Below are 16,205 nucleotides of genomic sequence, written 5' to 3' on the forward strand. Positions count from 1 at the left end.
CGTGTCCCCTGCATCGGCAGGCGGACTCTCAACCACTGTGCCACCAGGGAAGCCCCAAGCTGTATCTTGATTGTAATGGTAGTTACATGAATCTATACATGGGATAAAACTGCACAGATACACACACACACACACACACACACAGGCGCGTGCGTGCACATACACGAGTGAATGTAAAACTGAGTCAGGTCTGTAGTCTGGTTAACAGTATTAAGTGAATGTCAGTTTCCTGACGTTGCTATTGCACTACAGTGAGGTAAGATGGCAGCATTGGGGGAAGCAGATGAAGGGTTCATGGGATTCTATATATGACTTTTGCAATTTCCTGTGAGTCTATAATTATTTCAAAATAAAAAGTTAAAAATATCCTGTGCATACGTTACTTTTTATACAAACTGGGGCTCCTAATGTGTTCTGCACCTTGCTTTTCTCGATTGGTACCTCATATCTTGAAGGTCAGTCCATATCAGCACGTATCAAGCTGCATTACCTTTAACAGCCATGCAATGTGCTCCGTGATATGGCTGCACCATAACATCACCAGCCCCCTAGTCATGGACATTTTGGTTGTTTCCAATCTTTAAAACTTCACCAGGTACACAGAACATTTCATATATGCATATCTTCAAAGAATTTCCATAGGATGAAGGGTATGTACATTTCTTTATTTTGCCAGCTACTGCCAAGTTTTACCAAATGACCCTACCCACCACCAGTGCACAAGGGTTCCTATTTTACCCCTTCACCAAGAAATTATCAAATGTTTCCATCGCTGTCAGGGAGACGAGAAACAGTGTGACAACTGTGGTTGGGGTCCTGCTTGTTCTAGTCTATCATTAGTGAGGCCGAACACCTCTTCAGATTTAAGAGCTGTTTGCACTTCCTTTTCCATGAACTGTTTCATTTCCTTCACCCATTTTTCTTCCAGGATGAGTTTTCTGACTTATGGAAGTTCTTTATGTGTTGAGGAAAGCAGTCCTTTGTGATGTTATTATTATTTTCTCCAACGTGATGTCAATCTTTTGACATTGGTTATGGTATTTTTTTTTTTTGGCTGCATTGGGTCTTTGCTGCTGCGCGCAGGCTTTCTCTAGTTGCGGCGAGCAGGGGCTACTCTTCACTGTGGTGCACAGGCTTCTCACTGCGGTGGCTTCTCTTGCTGCGGAGCACGGACTTTAGGTGCGCGGGCTTCAGTAGTTGTGGCACGTGGGCTCAGTAGTTGTGGCTCACTGGCTCTAGAGCACAGGCTCAGTAGTTGTGGCACACGGGCTTAGCTGCTCCGCGGCATGTGGGATCTTCCCCAACCAGGGATGGAACCCATATCCCCTGCACTGGCAGGAGGATTCTTAACCACTGCACCACCAGGGAAGTCCCAGTTTTGGTACTTTTTGATAGCAAAAGTTTTATTTTTAAGTAGCTGAGTTTATCAATACTTATTTTTATGGCTTCTGGATTTTGACATACTCAGAAATAACTGCACCACTCTGAGATCATAAAATAATTCTCCACGTTTTCTTCTAGTATTCTCACTGTGCCATTAAAAAATTTTTTTTTTCTTAAACTGGATACGTGTGTGTGTATTTCCCTCCCAGATAGCTACCAGTTGCCCAAACACCATTTACAAAAAGGCCTTCTATCCTACACTGATATGCATAAGGCGCATACAAAATTCTGTGTCAGTTTGTGACCTTTACTCAGCGTTTTTAACTAGAATGCCCCCTAATCCTACGCCCTCCTCCCAAGACTAACGTTTTGCCCAAACTTACCTTCTTAGTACTAAAACCACCTTCTGGCCAATTGCTCAAACCGGAAACCATTCTCTCACCACATCCGGCCAATCCACCGACAAAGGCTCCATCAGTGATACCGTCAAAATACATGCGGGGGCTTCCCTGGTGGCGCAGTGGTTGAGAGTCCGCCTGCCGATGCAGGGGACACGGGTTCGTGCCCCGGTCCGGGAAGATCCCACATGCCGCGGTGTGGCTGGGCCCGTGAGCCATGGCCGCTGGGCCTGCGCGTCCGGAGCCTGTGCTCCGCAACAGGAGGGGCCACAACAGTGAGAGGCCCGCGTACCGCAAAAAAAAAAAAAAAAAAAAAAAAGAAAAAATACATGCAGGACACCACAAATCTGTCAGTTCTCAAACCTCCTCTGCCACTTCCGCCTGAGCCACAGGTGGTTGTCGAAATACCCTCCTCTCCCACCTCTGCTCTCAGCTCCCTATCCTCTCCACTGTCCCCTCCCCCATGCAGTTCCCACACAAAACTGAAAGGAATGCTCTTTCAAAGCACAAATCGGTTATTGCAGCCCGGCTTATAATCCCCTGCTGGCGTTCCCTGGGCGCTCAGAATCAAATCTAGACTCCTGACCGTGACGCCGCCCCCACCCGGCCTGTCGCCCTGGCCTTCTTCCTGGGGGTTCCTGGGATGAGTCAAGGGCTCTGCGCTTCTGGGACCTCGTGCCTGCGGCTCCCTCCGCCCACGACACTCTCCCCAGATCTGCACGGGCCTTTCACCCCAGAGTCTTGGCTTCAGCTTTAAAGGCCGTCCCTCCCCCCAACTCTGTCGCCACACCCCACTCTCACCCCATCATTCCCTTCCAGGGGCCCCCTATCTTTCTTAGTCCTGATCACCTTACACTCTCTGGGTCCAAGTCAATGAAAACTCGAATGAAGAATGAATGAAGTGGCCAAGCGTAAAGACAACGCTCCGTACAAAGTACCTGGTACAGCCGTTCACTCAAGGCAAGCGTGACAAACCAAAGGACGGGGCCAAGAGGATGTGACCAGACGCCAGCAGGGCCGGCTGAGGTGGACCCCACCTCCTTAGGGAGCAAAGCAGGGAGTAAATCAATAGGGTGGGAATCAACCAGAGACAGTGACAGAGAAAAACCTGAAACCATAAGCAGCTCAAGGAGTGCCGCGAAGGGTTTCATTCATTGCCAACAGGGGAAAAACAAGTCAGCCACACCTTCTTCTCCTTAAACAAAAAGGAAAAGAGATGGGGGTGGGGGCTTTGAACTGTAAAAATAAATAAATAAAATATGCCAGAAACTCAATTAGATAGCAATTTCATTCAATTAACTAAACTCTTGCAAGCTGGAACATACATCACTTTTCTGGAATCAGCTGATTTTAAGTTCCTTACTCACTCTGAAGCTTTACAGGAGCAAAGGTCCCCTGGTTCTCCAATATAATTACTTACATATTTATTCCGTACTTGTTAGGTGGAACCCATTATAGTGAAGTCCAGTACAAACTATAACTAAACCATGAAATGGTAAACCGTGAAATTTTGGCCTTACATGGTAACTTCATAAACTAGCTCCCCTTATCAGAAAACACCAAGGAAACGAAATGTGACTACAATATCCGGTAGAGATGGAAATAATAGCTAACACTGAAGCCTCTTAGTGGACGCCGGGTATTGTTCGAAGTTCTTTACACATATTAAATCATCTAATCCTCCTAAGAACCCTGAGAGGTAGGTACTTAAGAGGAAATGAAAGCACAGAGAAGTGGCGCAAACAGTCCAGGATCACACAGCCTGGAAGTGGCCGAGACAGCCAGGCTGGCTCCGAGCCTGAATTCCTATCCACAGAGCAATTCCACACCCCGCGTGCCAGGAGGTCGAGCACGGCTACGCTGGCCCTGGGCTGGGCTCTGAAAAACACATGCAGCTGCGACAGACAGGTGGGCACTTCAAAGCCACTCGAGAGGAACAGGACAAACACACGTCTCTGCGCACGCAGGCACACACGATGACGTGTGCAAGGGACATGATTTAAAGCAACTCAGACAAGCAGAGGGTGTCCACGGCGTGGACACAGAGAGTTAGGATAGCACTCCGGGGCCAGAGCTTTGAATGGAAATACGCTCCGCCCACAACATCACGTGTTTAGACGCAAGGAATAAATATTAAACAGCCGTACTTCCGAGACAACTTCACACAGGACCAGAGAAGGTGACCCAGGGAATGCGGCACAGTGCTTGTATTTTTGCCTAAAAAGGTATTCCCAAGTTTCAAGTGAAAAATTATAATTTCCAGTCTGTATTCAATGCTACCCTCGGACTCAAGCCTGTCATGGTAATGGCATAAACAAACACGCACACAAAGTAGTTAAAGTTCCTGTCACCCCAGCTTACAACAGTGTTCGTTCACTCTGGTAACACTCACAAAAGCGCGTGGATATATTACATCCCTCAGTGACCACAAACCCAGGGAGGGAAACATTATTACAGATGTTCTATCACTTTCTTGGAACACTCAAACTCCTACTGGATTTATGAGACAGTTTTCCCCTTTTACTGAAAACGAAACCCCCATGATAAAGGCTGTGCTAAACAACATCAAGAAGGAAATTTCATATTTTTGCCACTCCCACCCCTGCCCCCGAGTTATCCATTTTGAACTTGCTGTCAGATATAATAACATGTGCCAGGTGCCCGTTATAGGGCCCAGCCCTCCTAAGGCCTAGGGAACATCTCACCTCATACAGGAACTCTGTATGGGAGGAATGAACAAGAAAGATGTGAAATCTTCCAAACAGCTTGCCCAGGGGTGCCCAGACCCTGGGTCAGTGACATGTCCAGGACTGCAGAGGAGGTATTCTGAAGTGCCAGATTACTCTCCTGCTCCAGACTCAGGTATTCTAATAAAATACAAAGGTTCCACTTCCTTATTTGTGAAACAGAAAAATTTCTGCCTCTCTCTTACTGCATCCATTACCTGGTTCCCAAAGCTTTGAAAGATATGTGAAATTAATAGTAATCAATTAACTAAAAACACATCGTTAAACTCATAATAAAATTAAAAAGCAAATTTCTTGTTGGGGCAAAACCTGGTAAGAACAAGTGGCCTTGTTTCTTTCTTTTTTTTTTTTTTTTTAATGGTACGGGGGCTTCTCACTGTTGTGGTCTCTCCCGTTGCGGAGCACAGGTTCCGGACGCGCAGGCTCAGCGGCCATGGCTCACGGGCCCAGCCGCTCTGCAGCATGTGGGATCTTCCCGGACCGGGGCACGAACCCGCGTCCCCTGCATCGGCAGGCGAATTCTCAACCACCGCGCCACCAGGGAAGCCCCCTTGTTTCTTTATATCAAAGAAAATTTTCACCTCCACTAATATGCTTCGTGTGTGTGTGAATTAAAACAAACGTATTGGGACTTCCCTGGCAGCACAGTGGTTAAGAATCCACCTGCCAATGCAGGGGACACGGGTTCAAGCCCTGGTCCGGGAAGATCCCACATGCCGCGGAGCAACTGAGCTCGTGCGCCACAACTACTGAGCCTGCGCTCCAGAGCCCGGGAGCCACAACTACTGAGCCCGCATGCCTAGAGCCCCATGCTCCGCAACGAGAGAAGGCATCACGAGGAAGGAGTAGCCCCTGCTCCATGCAGCTAGAGGAAGCCCGCGCGCAGCAACGAAGACCCAATACAGCCAAAAATAAATAAATAAAATAAATTTTAAAATAATAATAAAAATAAAACAGATGTATTGTCACAAGCATAAACTTTTAAACTTCTGGATTAATGTTTTACTATTTCTTCCCCCTAAAAATACTATCTAAAGTTTTCCTCTTGATTTGTAAACACATCACACTTTGGAGAAAACAAATTTCATTTCCAATCCTAAGATTCTGGAGAAAAAGTATTTTCATTTAAAAACAAAAAACAAACCAAAAAAAAACACCTCAAGATATTATCTGGAAGTCAAGTCTCCATATATCATACTTTCTCTGGAAAGCCCTTCTAGAGTAACCAAAGCAACAGAATACAGACATATTCTGTTTCTACCCTGTCCTTTATTGGAATGCTCACAACTTTCCAAAAGTCACTCTCACCATTCCTAAAGTTGAGGATCTATAGTAACTGATTTTCTCCCACTTAACATTGATTTAACCCTCCCAAACTGGCAAGTTTTACAGTTAATCAAAATTAAGAATTAGGGGACAATATGGTTGACAACCACCATTTTTATTGGCAAAAACTGACAGCATCTGAGGGCTGGGAAGGGAAAAGGGTGTAGGTCAGGGTATGACGAGTGCCCAAGAAAAAGCCACAGTAACTTGGGAGGAAGGCATTTAGGTGGCAGAGGCCCTGAAAATTAACATGCTCTTTGCATCACACACACAAATATTGAAAATATTCAGCTTCGATAGCTCATGATCTCATTCTGAGTCGAATCTTACACAACTATTTCCAGACTACAATACACAGCAGATACAGACATTTTTTTCAACAAAGAAAATTCTGTCCACTAATTTAAATTATTCTGCAAATTAGAACAAGATCCTCATTAAGCAATCAGCTCGACAGTTCAGTTGAGGGTGAGAAGGAAAAAGCAGGGGGGTTCCTTGAGAGGCTAAGAGAGAGGAGGCCACGTGCCATCAGAAAAGCAGTTAAAAATAAGCAGATGCCATAGGCTCCCCAGCTACCCCTGCCCCCATTCCGATGCTCTGGCTGAACACTGTCCAACAGAAATATAATGCGAGTCATATATCTAATTTTAAATTTTCAAGTAGCCATGTTAAAAAAAAAAGAGTAAAATGAAACCAGTGACATTAATTTTAATAATATATTTGCATTAACACAATATGTTCAAAACATTATCATATCAACCTGTACAATTTAAGCAGAAAAAAATTACGAATGAGGTATTTTACTTTTTTTTCTTACTGTTTAAAATCAGGTGTGTCTTTTTCACTGGGAGCGCATCTCCATTGGGTCTAGCCACATTCCAAGCGCTCAAGAGTCCCTTGCGGCCAGTGGCCACCTTCCTGGGCAGCTCACATCGTCTTTAGGCAGACCCTTGGTTCTTAAATACCTAACTACATATGGGGGGACGGGGAAAATACCCGACTCCAGAAAAATTCACCCAATCAGGGTTGGGTGCAGGCGCAACCTCTCGGGACCAGCCGGACCTTTCCAGCTGGACCACACCCCTGCAATGACCGTCCCCAACAGGAAATTCACGCTAATGGGAACTGACAGGTCTTCATTCTTTAAGGGTGGGGAAAAGAAATCTAAAGCCCGGCCGACTCCGTATCCACAATATATGACAGGAAACCATTCGCCGCGCGTCCTAGACGTGCGCCCCGCGCAAAAAAAAAAGGGGGGTGGTGGTGGTGGGGAGTAACCCGAAATAAACGAGCCAAGAACCCCGCGAGCATCCTTCCCGCCCCCAAACCCAAGGTACTGAATTAGGGGTCCTAGATCACCGGAACAGATACAAATAATGGAAAAAAAAAATCCTTTTTTTTTTTTTTTTTTTAGTTAACCAGAGAGGAGGTATTTTGCCAACGGAAACACATGCTGGGACGGAGGGAGCGGCAGCCCTCTGCGCCCCACTAGGAGGAGACGCGCCCCCAGGGTGAGCCCCGCACCGCCCCCAGGGAGGGAGGGGACCGGGACCCGCCCGCCCCCGTCGACTCGCCCGCGGGGCTCGGGCGGCGGCGCGCTCGGACCGCCCCTCCGCCGGGGCCGCGCGCCCTTTGTGGCCGAGCCCTCCGCCCCTAGGGCCGCCGCTTCGCCGCGGGGGGGACAAGCGCGCCGCCCCTCCCCCGCCCGGCGTCCGTTACCGACCGCGCGCGAGCACGAGGCGGTGGCGGGCGCGCGCCGGGCGGCGGCGCCGGGCAGGGGGTCGGGGCGGCGCGCGGGCCAGGCGGGCGGCGGGGCCCGGCGGCGCCCACCTACCTGCGGGGACGGCCGCGCCAGCGGGCAGGCAGCGGCGCGCGGTGAGCGGGCAACGGCGGCGGCGGCGGCCTGGGCGCTTGCTTCCAGCTTCCCTTTGCGACCGGGGGTGGCGGTGGCTCCGCTGCCCCCGCGCGGCGCCCTCTGGCGGCCGGAGGCCGCGCCCGCTGCTCGGGAGAGGCCGCCATTGGCTGCGCCCGCGAGCGTCGGCACCGGGGGCGGTGGCGGCGCCACGTCGGGCCGGGCGGCGGCGACCCTCGGCTCTGGGCTCCGGGGCCGCCCCTGAAGCGGGCGCGCGGTCCCCGCCGGGCTGGGGCCGCGGGGTGGAGCCAATAAAGGGCCAAGCGGTTCCGGGACGCACCCATCCTGAGAACTGATTGGGGCGGACGTGCAATTCAAATTGATGGGCGCCTTGGGTGTTTTTTCTGGGCAGCGGCCCCGGGGCAGAAGAGCAGGGAGTTAGAACAGCGTCTAACGTGGAACTGACCTAGTTTCGGGTGTCGGGAGGCCTCCCCTGAGATACTGTTTATTTAGCAAATCCTTATCCGGTACTTCCTACTTTCCCAGTTGTAACTCTGTGGAGCCTCCGGGCAACCATTGTTGTCCCCTTTCCCGCAGATGAGGAAGGGGAGCACTGAGCTCCGCGGCAGCTCTGCGATGGACCCTAGAGGGCCTGGCTCCCTGTTCTTCAGACCCGCCGCTCCCCAAATGCCACCTCATACACCTGTATTTTCAACATCCAACTGTGCTCGGGGCTCAACAGCGGGCAAGGCAGAGTCCCTGCCCCACAAGGGGATTGGGGGTGGCGGTGGGGACCCACAAAGATGCAAAAAAAAAAAAACCGTTTCGGGCAGTGAAAACCAAGGAGACTAGATCAGGGTAATGAGACCATGATGGGAGGGCTCCACTTAAGGTGGAATGAGTGAGAGCGGGTTGGGGATCTGAGAAGGTGACAGTCGTGCAGAGACGGGGAATGTGCTCCAGGAAGAGGGAAGGTCAAGTGCAAAGACCCTGAGGCTGGAGCTTGGTGTCTGGGGAACAGGAGGGGCCTCTTTGGTGGGTGTTTTATTTATTTATTTTTTTTTTCGGTACGCGGGCCTCTCACTGTTGTGGCCTCTCCCCTTGCGGAGCACAGGCTCTGGACGCACAGGCCCAGCGGCCATGGCTCACGGGCCCAGCCGCTCCGCGGCATGTGGGATCTTCCCGGACCGGGGCACGAACCCGTATCCCCTGCATCGGCAGGCGGACTCTCAACCACTGCGCCACCAGGGAAGCCCCTGGTGGGTGTTTTTGAGGGGAGAAAGGTCTGAGTGACAGAGAGGGGCCACAATTTGGAATTTGGAGTTTCTTCTGTGTGGTGCTAATGAGTCTGAATTGGGAGTGACACAATGTGATCTACATTTCAGGAAGTTCTCTCTGACTTCTGTGCAGAGACTGGGCGGTAGGAGGGACAAGAGGAGAAGCCGAGGCCGGGAGACTAGCTGGGTGGCTCTGACGGTCGTCTGGCTGACGTAGGTTTATAAACCAGATGTACTAGCTCAGGCCGCTATAACAAAATACCACAGACCTGGAGGCTTAAACAAGAATTCATTTTCTCACGGTTCTGGAGGCTGGAAGTCCAAGATCAGGGTGTTGTGTTGACAGGGTTGGTTTCTGATAAGAACTCTCTCCTTGGCCTGCAGGTGGCCAACTTCTCACTGTGTCCTCACATGGCCTTTCCTCTGTGCACAAGCATTTCTCTTCCTATAACGACACCTGTCATTTTGGATTGGGGCTGCACTCTAATGACTTTATGTAACCTTAGTTACCTCCACAAAGGCCCCATCTCCAGATACAGTCGCTTTAGTGCTTAGGGTTTCAACATATGAATTTGGAGAGGACACAATTCAGTCCATAATACCAGGTAAGCACTGTGACAGAAACATTCAAGGAAAGCTGATAGTAAGTGGCTTTAGGGGAGGCCCTCTGAGTAAGGAGTTCTGCTCATCACTCAGGTCTCAGCTCAGACATCTTCTCTTGGAGAGGCCTTCCCTGACGGCCACCTAAAATTGCCTGTTAACTCAGCACCCTGTTTGGTCATCACTCTCTGGAATGACCTTGTTTAATCATTTGGGTACTTATTTGTGGTCTTCCTCCACCCCTCCTAGGACAGCAGAGACCCTTCCTGCTTTGTTCTCTATTCCCAGCCCCTAGAATAGTGCCTAGAACTCTATAAACATTTCTCAAATGGATGTCCCTGTGAAACTTGGAGCTAAGATCTGCAGGATGAACAAGAGGTAATGAGCTGCAGGAGTGCGTGGAGAGAGAGGAAACATTTTAAGTCAGAAGATGCTGAAAGGCCAGATTGGCTGGATCACAGAGAGCTGAGTGGGGTCCCAGGGAGATGAGACAGGAGATGAGCAAGGGCCAGGCCCTGAAGGCTATTGTAAAGCTACATGAAGCTGGACATCATTCTGCCAGTACAAGGAAAAACTCTATGGGACTGTATAAGTTTCCTATGGCTGCTGTAACAAATCACCACAAACTTAGTGGCTTAAGACAACACATATTTATTATCTTACCTTTCTGGAGGTCTGATGTCTGAAATGGTTCTCAGTGGGCTAAAGTCAAGGTTTGGGCAGGGCTGGTTCCTTCTGGAAGCTCTAGGAAAGACTCTATTCTCTTGTCTTTCCCAGCTTCTAGGGACTGCCAACCTTCTTTGGCTCATGGTCCTTCCATCATCTTCAAAGCCAGAAATGATTGGTCAAGACTTTCTCAGGCTGCATCTCTCAACTCAGCTTCTGATGTCACGTCTCCTCTGACGCTTCCTTTTTCTTCTTTCCCTTATAAGTACCCTTGTGATTATACTGAGCCCATCCAAATAATCCAGGATGATCTCCGTATGTATATATGGAAGAGTTCTTATGACCAGAACATATGTATTCTAAAGAAGAGAAGGCAAACAAGACCTGTTCTTTTTAGATAGGTTTTGGTTTTGCTAAGGTATGTTGAATTAGTTTGTGATTCCATTCTTCCTACTCACCTTGGATTCTCCACTCCTCTGCGTGTTGTTCTGTCAATTCTCAACTGTTTAAGGAGTCAACATATAAGTCTATCTTTTGTTGCCTTGGTTTTCCTTTCAGCTTGGCACCAAATTAGGAATCTTAGTTTAAGAACCTCATCTCCTAGCACTCATCTGGAAATATGGGAGTGAGTCCTTGGGCCATGGACATCTCTGGACAGCAGCTCTTGTTACTATCCAGGTAGTAATAGCAGTGGTAGTTCTGTGTCATGTATAAAGTTCCCCAAGATTCTCAGCTGAAGCTGGCATGCACACTTGACAAAAGTGGTTTTTGTTTTATACATTCACATCCTAAGTCCCCGCCAAAGGAGAAACAAAGTGTTTATATCATTATAAACACCATTCTCTCTCACCCAAGCTCCTCCAAATAAACATAAAGTGAATGTTCTAGAATGAATGTTTGTGTCCCCTCTCCCAAATCCATATATTAGAAATCCTAACCCCCAATGTAATGATATTAGGAGATGGGCCTTTGGGAGGTGATTAGGTCTTGAGGGTGGGGCCCTTATAAATGAGATTAGTGCCCTTATAAAAGAGGCACAAAGGACATTATTTCTCTCCCCATCATGTGAGGACACAAGGAGAAGACAGCCTCCTGCAAGCCAGGAAGAGGGTCTCACCAGACATCAGATCAGCTGGCACCTTGATCTTGGACTTCCCAGCTGTCATATCTGTGAGAAATAAATGTCTCTTGTTTAAGCCACCCAGTCTATGGTATTTTGTGAGAGCAGCAGGTATGAACTAAGACAGTGAACATCTAAGATACAAGCATCTGGTCAGTATGAGGTAGCACAGTGGTGGAAGGAGAGGGACTTTGGAGTTTGGGAAACAAGGGCTAAATCCCAACTTGCTCCTTACCCATCTGGATGGCCCTGGGCCAGTTTCTTACATCTGTCTTGAGCTCATCATCTTTTTTTTTCTTTTCTTTCTTTTTTTTTTTTGGCTGTGTTAGGTCTTTGTTTCTGCGCGTGGGCTTTCTCTAGTTGTGGCGAGCGGGGGCTACTCTTCCTTGTGGTGCGTGGGCTTCTCATTGCTGTGGCTTCTCTCGTTGTGGAGCACGGGCTCTAGGGCGCGCGGGCTTCAGTAGTTGTGGCACGCAGGCTAAGTAGTTGTGGCGCACAGGCTTAGTTGCTCCGCAGCATGTGGGATCTTCCCAGACCAGGGACTGAGCCCGTGTCCCATCCCCTGCATTGGCAGGCGGATTCTTAACCACTGCTCCACCAGGGAAGTCCCCTCATCATCTGGGCAGGGTGCACTTACACCCCACCCCATGCCCAGACACTGTGAGGCATGCTCCCCAGTACCCCTGGGAGCTACTGCATTTCGAGAAACTGTTCTTGAGGGGCGTGACGGAAGGGTGAGAGATCTCTTAGATATCCTGAGGTGGCAAAATGCTTGAGAGTCACTGGCCTAAAAATGGAACCTCAGAGATATACCCACAACTTGAGGCCACTATCACAATATTATCTACGGAAATGGATTGACCACAGGGCCAACCTCAAATAAGAATGAAAATAAAAACGATCCATTTTCAAATATTACACACCTGTACCAGAAAAGGAAAACCTTCAATTTTATAGCAACTCAGAACACGAAAGGCATGTGTTAAAATATTTGCCAAATGACCCCATGATGCTGTGACAAGCCACATGCACTGAATTTTGTCAGCACTCATATGGAAATCTGTTCTGGAACCTACATGTGCAGCATAAAAAAATTTTATATTATTAAATTCCTTCTTGAATAAGCAAGTAAGTTGATTAATCACAGTGAATCACATGGGCTATATTTCTTCCACATTCTGCTCTGATGAAACGCTGAAGTATAAGAAAGATACAGAAAATATTGACTGGATTCTTTTATTTGGCTTTTTAGGTGGTATATGGATTAGGCATTTGCTTCCTCTCCACTTTCTCTTGGTATTTACCTTGTGTTATTCAGCCTTGAAGATGGCTTGCTAAAACCTCTGCCCATTGGCTGGTTGCATGGACATCAACTTACATGTGTAACTAACTGCAAGCGGGCTCCTAAACATTGTATAAGGCAGGAGAGCCCTAATTACCCAAGGTAAAAAAAAAAGGAGCATATACATAAATAATCAGGGGAATAATGAGATAGACTTTATGTTTTACTTGTCAGCACTTTTTCCAGGAATTCTTTGGAGCTCCCCTCCCACCCCCATACTAAGTTTAGTGCCACAATGTATAGCACAGTTACTTGCTTTTATTTGAGGAGACACATTTGACAGTCAGAAAAAGAGTTGATCCAACTCCTAGTAGCTTCTGGGGATAGAGGAGTATGAGAAATCAGGAGTGCTGCCTTCCCAGTAGGAATTCGTTCCAATTCTTTCCCCAACTTCTTTCTGCCCCGAGTTGGGAATACAGGAGTCCCTTTTCCATGCATTCTGTCTTCCACTCCATACCTGTTCCCAGCTGGCTATTCCTCCCCCATCCTCTGATTAATCTTGCCCATAATTTCTACTGCCTCCAGCCTCTGGGACTCAAGCCACCTGGAACTGGTCCTTCTGGAATGGTGGATGGGATCCAGGGAGCTCCGTTCATCTGTTCAACAAATATAAGTGCCAACTGCATTCAGGGCAGTTTGCTGAATTCCAAAACCTACAAGTCACGGTTCCTACACTCAAGATACTTAAAATTAAGCTTGCTGTTTGATCCCACAAGAGGTGGGCTTGGGAAATAGAAAATTAGAACAGGAAAGCACAGGGACCCCTATGATGAACCAGAAACACAGGTTAAGGGAACCTGATCTGTAGGATGTAGGGTCCAAGATCTTTGTCTTTTAACATGTGAGATTCTCAGGACATGGGTAAATGAGGAGAATTAACATGAAATCAGAAGAAAACTTACCACTGACACTGCAGTTTAAAAGGTACTTTCTGCCTCAATTAAAGGAAACTGCTGTCAGGCTCCTTTAATCCAACTAATCTACAATAGAGTGTTTTTTTTTTTAAACATGTTGAAGGATTATAAATTTTACTCAGTCTTTTATAGCCTTTGGCAGTGTGCCAAGGCTTATTAGGAAATTGCAAAAACCATAAATATAAAAACTGTACAAGTTCTCCTTTGAATAACCACACAAATGTTTCCAAAAATATGTCTAAAGCCATTTTTCCCTTCTGTGAAGTTGTTATAAAATGTACTTAGCACAGACCTACATCTGCTGCTCTAGACTGATTTATAGCAAAAATTTAAATGAATGCATTTTAAAGACATTTGCAAAAAGGAATAAATGTGAATAAATTCTAAATCTGAATCATGGTCATCTGGTTGTGCTGTAAATTTTAAATATCAAAACAAAACAAAACAAAAAAACCCTGAGCCAGCTCTTCTCCCTAACATTCAGCATCCATTCTCAGGCATGATAATTAAGGCATGTGTCTTCATTAGGAGAGATGTTTCTAGGAGCATGCGTGTGTGTGTGTGTGTGTGTGTATGTGTGTGTGTGTGTATGTTGCAACCAAAAAAATTCATATAGGGACTTCCCTGGCGGTCCAGTGGCTAAGGCTCCACACTCCCAATGCAGGGGGCACGAGTTCGATCCCTGGTCATGGAACTAAGATCCCGCATGCTGCACCATGTGGCCAAATAAATTAATCAATTAATTATATTCCTATGGAAATACAAAAAAAACTTTCATGTATTTCACACAAATTTATTATAGGATGGACTTAAATCTCTTGTTTCTTTTCTAGAATAAACATATCTAACTAGTTTTTTAAATCTTTTTGGCTGCATTGGGTCTTCGTTGCTGCGCACAGGCTTCTTATTGCGGTGGCTTCTCTTCTTGTGGAGCATGGGCTCTAGGTGCACAGGCTTCAGTAGTTGTGGCACAGGGGCTTAGCTGCTCCACAGCATGTGGGATCTTTCCGGACCAGGGCTTGAACCCGTGTCCCCTGCATTGGCAGGCGGATTCTTAACCACTGCGCCACCAGGGAAGCGCAACATATCTAACTAGGTTTTAAACATTCTTGGGTTCAACGTGACTTTGTGAGAGCTTTCTTTGATTCTCAATTCAAATGTTAATTTTCTTCACCTCATCTACAGTATGCGCAAAGTCTGTCTTGCTTTTCTTCAGCTTTGATCAGGGGAATTGTTTTCAAGTCTGCTAGTTTATCCCTAGTGAACATTACAGTAGTGTGGCAACTTTCTTTTTGGGAGGACATCAAATTCTAGCAAAGAAGTCCCTCTAATCAGGGGGACCCAAAATCTTAGTGATTCAGTTACCTTTTGGGGGGCGAGTTCCTTCTCCAGCACAATATTTTACTGGTATTTTCTTTCTTTCTTTTTTTTTTTTCTGGCTGAGCCATGCGGCTTGCGGGATGTTAGTTCCCCAACCAGGGATTGAACCCGGGCCCCTGGCAGTGGAAGCTTGGAGTTCTAACCACTGGGCCGCCAGGGAATTCTTTACTGGTGTTTTCTTTAAAGAAGTTCATGAATGGGTATGTCAAGAATTTTTTAGTAGCAATGATCTTTAACTAAGTGAATCCTGCTTACCCTAGATTAAGGCAGAAAACAAATTTATAAGCACATGTAACTTAATCATCCAGGTAAAGCCAGCCTCGATGTCAAGAAAACCCAGTCTTTCTCCATCTGTCAACTCTGCTTTTCATTCTCAGGCAGGCCCTCCGCTTGTGGGGGCGTTCCAAGCTTATGGGGCATCTTCTCAGCAACCGCCACAAGTCCCGCAAATATCCAAGGCCTGACTCTCAATGGCCAGAACTGGGTCATATGACCATCTGGAATCAATCACTGAGACCAGGGGGATGTTATACAATTTTGTTGTTATACACTTACATTGTATACAATTGTGTTAGACAGTGATGACTTGGGCTTCAACTATATACTCACCCCTGGAACTGGGGATGGTGTCAACCCCACCAAGAAACGGAGGAGGATAGTTCCTCCAAGGAAGAGTGCTGGTACCTAAAGAAGGTTATGAGTAGATAGTACCTATGTCCAAAACAGGGACTCTATTTCTAGTAAAATAATAAACGGATATAGGTCTTCTTCTGTTCCAATTCTCTACTCTCCTAGGCAATCTCATTCACAGCTCTGGCTTCCACTGTCATTTATGCACTGATGGCTTTTCCATCTACATCTCTAGCCCAGATCAGTCCTTGGAACCCATACCCAAAATATAGTCCAACTGCCTACTTAGTATCTCTTCTTGGATATCTCAGAAGCATTTCCAACACAGCATCTCAGAAGCTGAACTCATGGCCTCCTCCTCCCCATGTGACACTTTCTCAGGGATACCTTCCCTAACTTTCCCAGATAGATCAAATCTACCCAGCAGAGGCATTCAGCATATCGTGTACCTCCTTCTGCTTGTAACTGGATACAAGTGCAAGGTTACATTTGTTTGTATATTATTTGATTCATGTTTGTTTCCCTCACTAGACTGTAAGCCCCATAAAGGTAGGGACTGTATCTTTTTTC

General features: G+C 47.2%; 1 protein-coding gene across 2 annotated transcripts in view; it reads right to left on the bottom strand.

Annotated features, from left to right (window-relative positions):
• The window catches only part of ZC3H7A (zinc finger CCCH-type containing 7A), a 35,833-nt gene extending 28,032 nt beyond the window's left edge, over positions 1–7,801 (bottom strand). The window contains exon 1 of one of the 2 annotated variants that reach the window (XM_024123306.3): positions 7,689–7,801. The gene's annotated coding sequence lies outside the window, so the exon portion shown is untranslated. Of the gene's footprint in view, positions 1–6,671; positions 6,765–7,688 lie in introns of those variants that run through there. The other variant, XM_007126832.3, reaches the window with a different exon arrangement.
• Positions 7,802–16,205: the final 8,404 nt, after the last annotated feature.

Source organism: Physeter macrocephalus, chromosome 14, assembly GCF_002837175.3.
Source record: "Physeter macrocephalus isolate SW-GA chromosome 14, ASM283717v5, whole genome shotgun sequence".
Lineage (NCBI taxonomy): Eukaryota > Metazoa > Chordata > Mammalia > Artiodactyla > Physeteridae > Physeter > Physeter macrocephalus.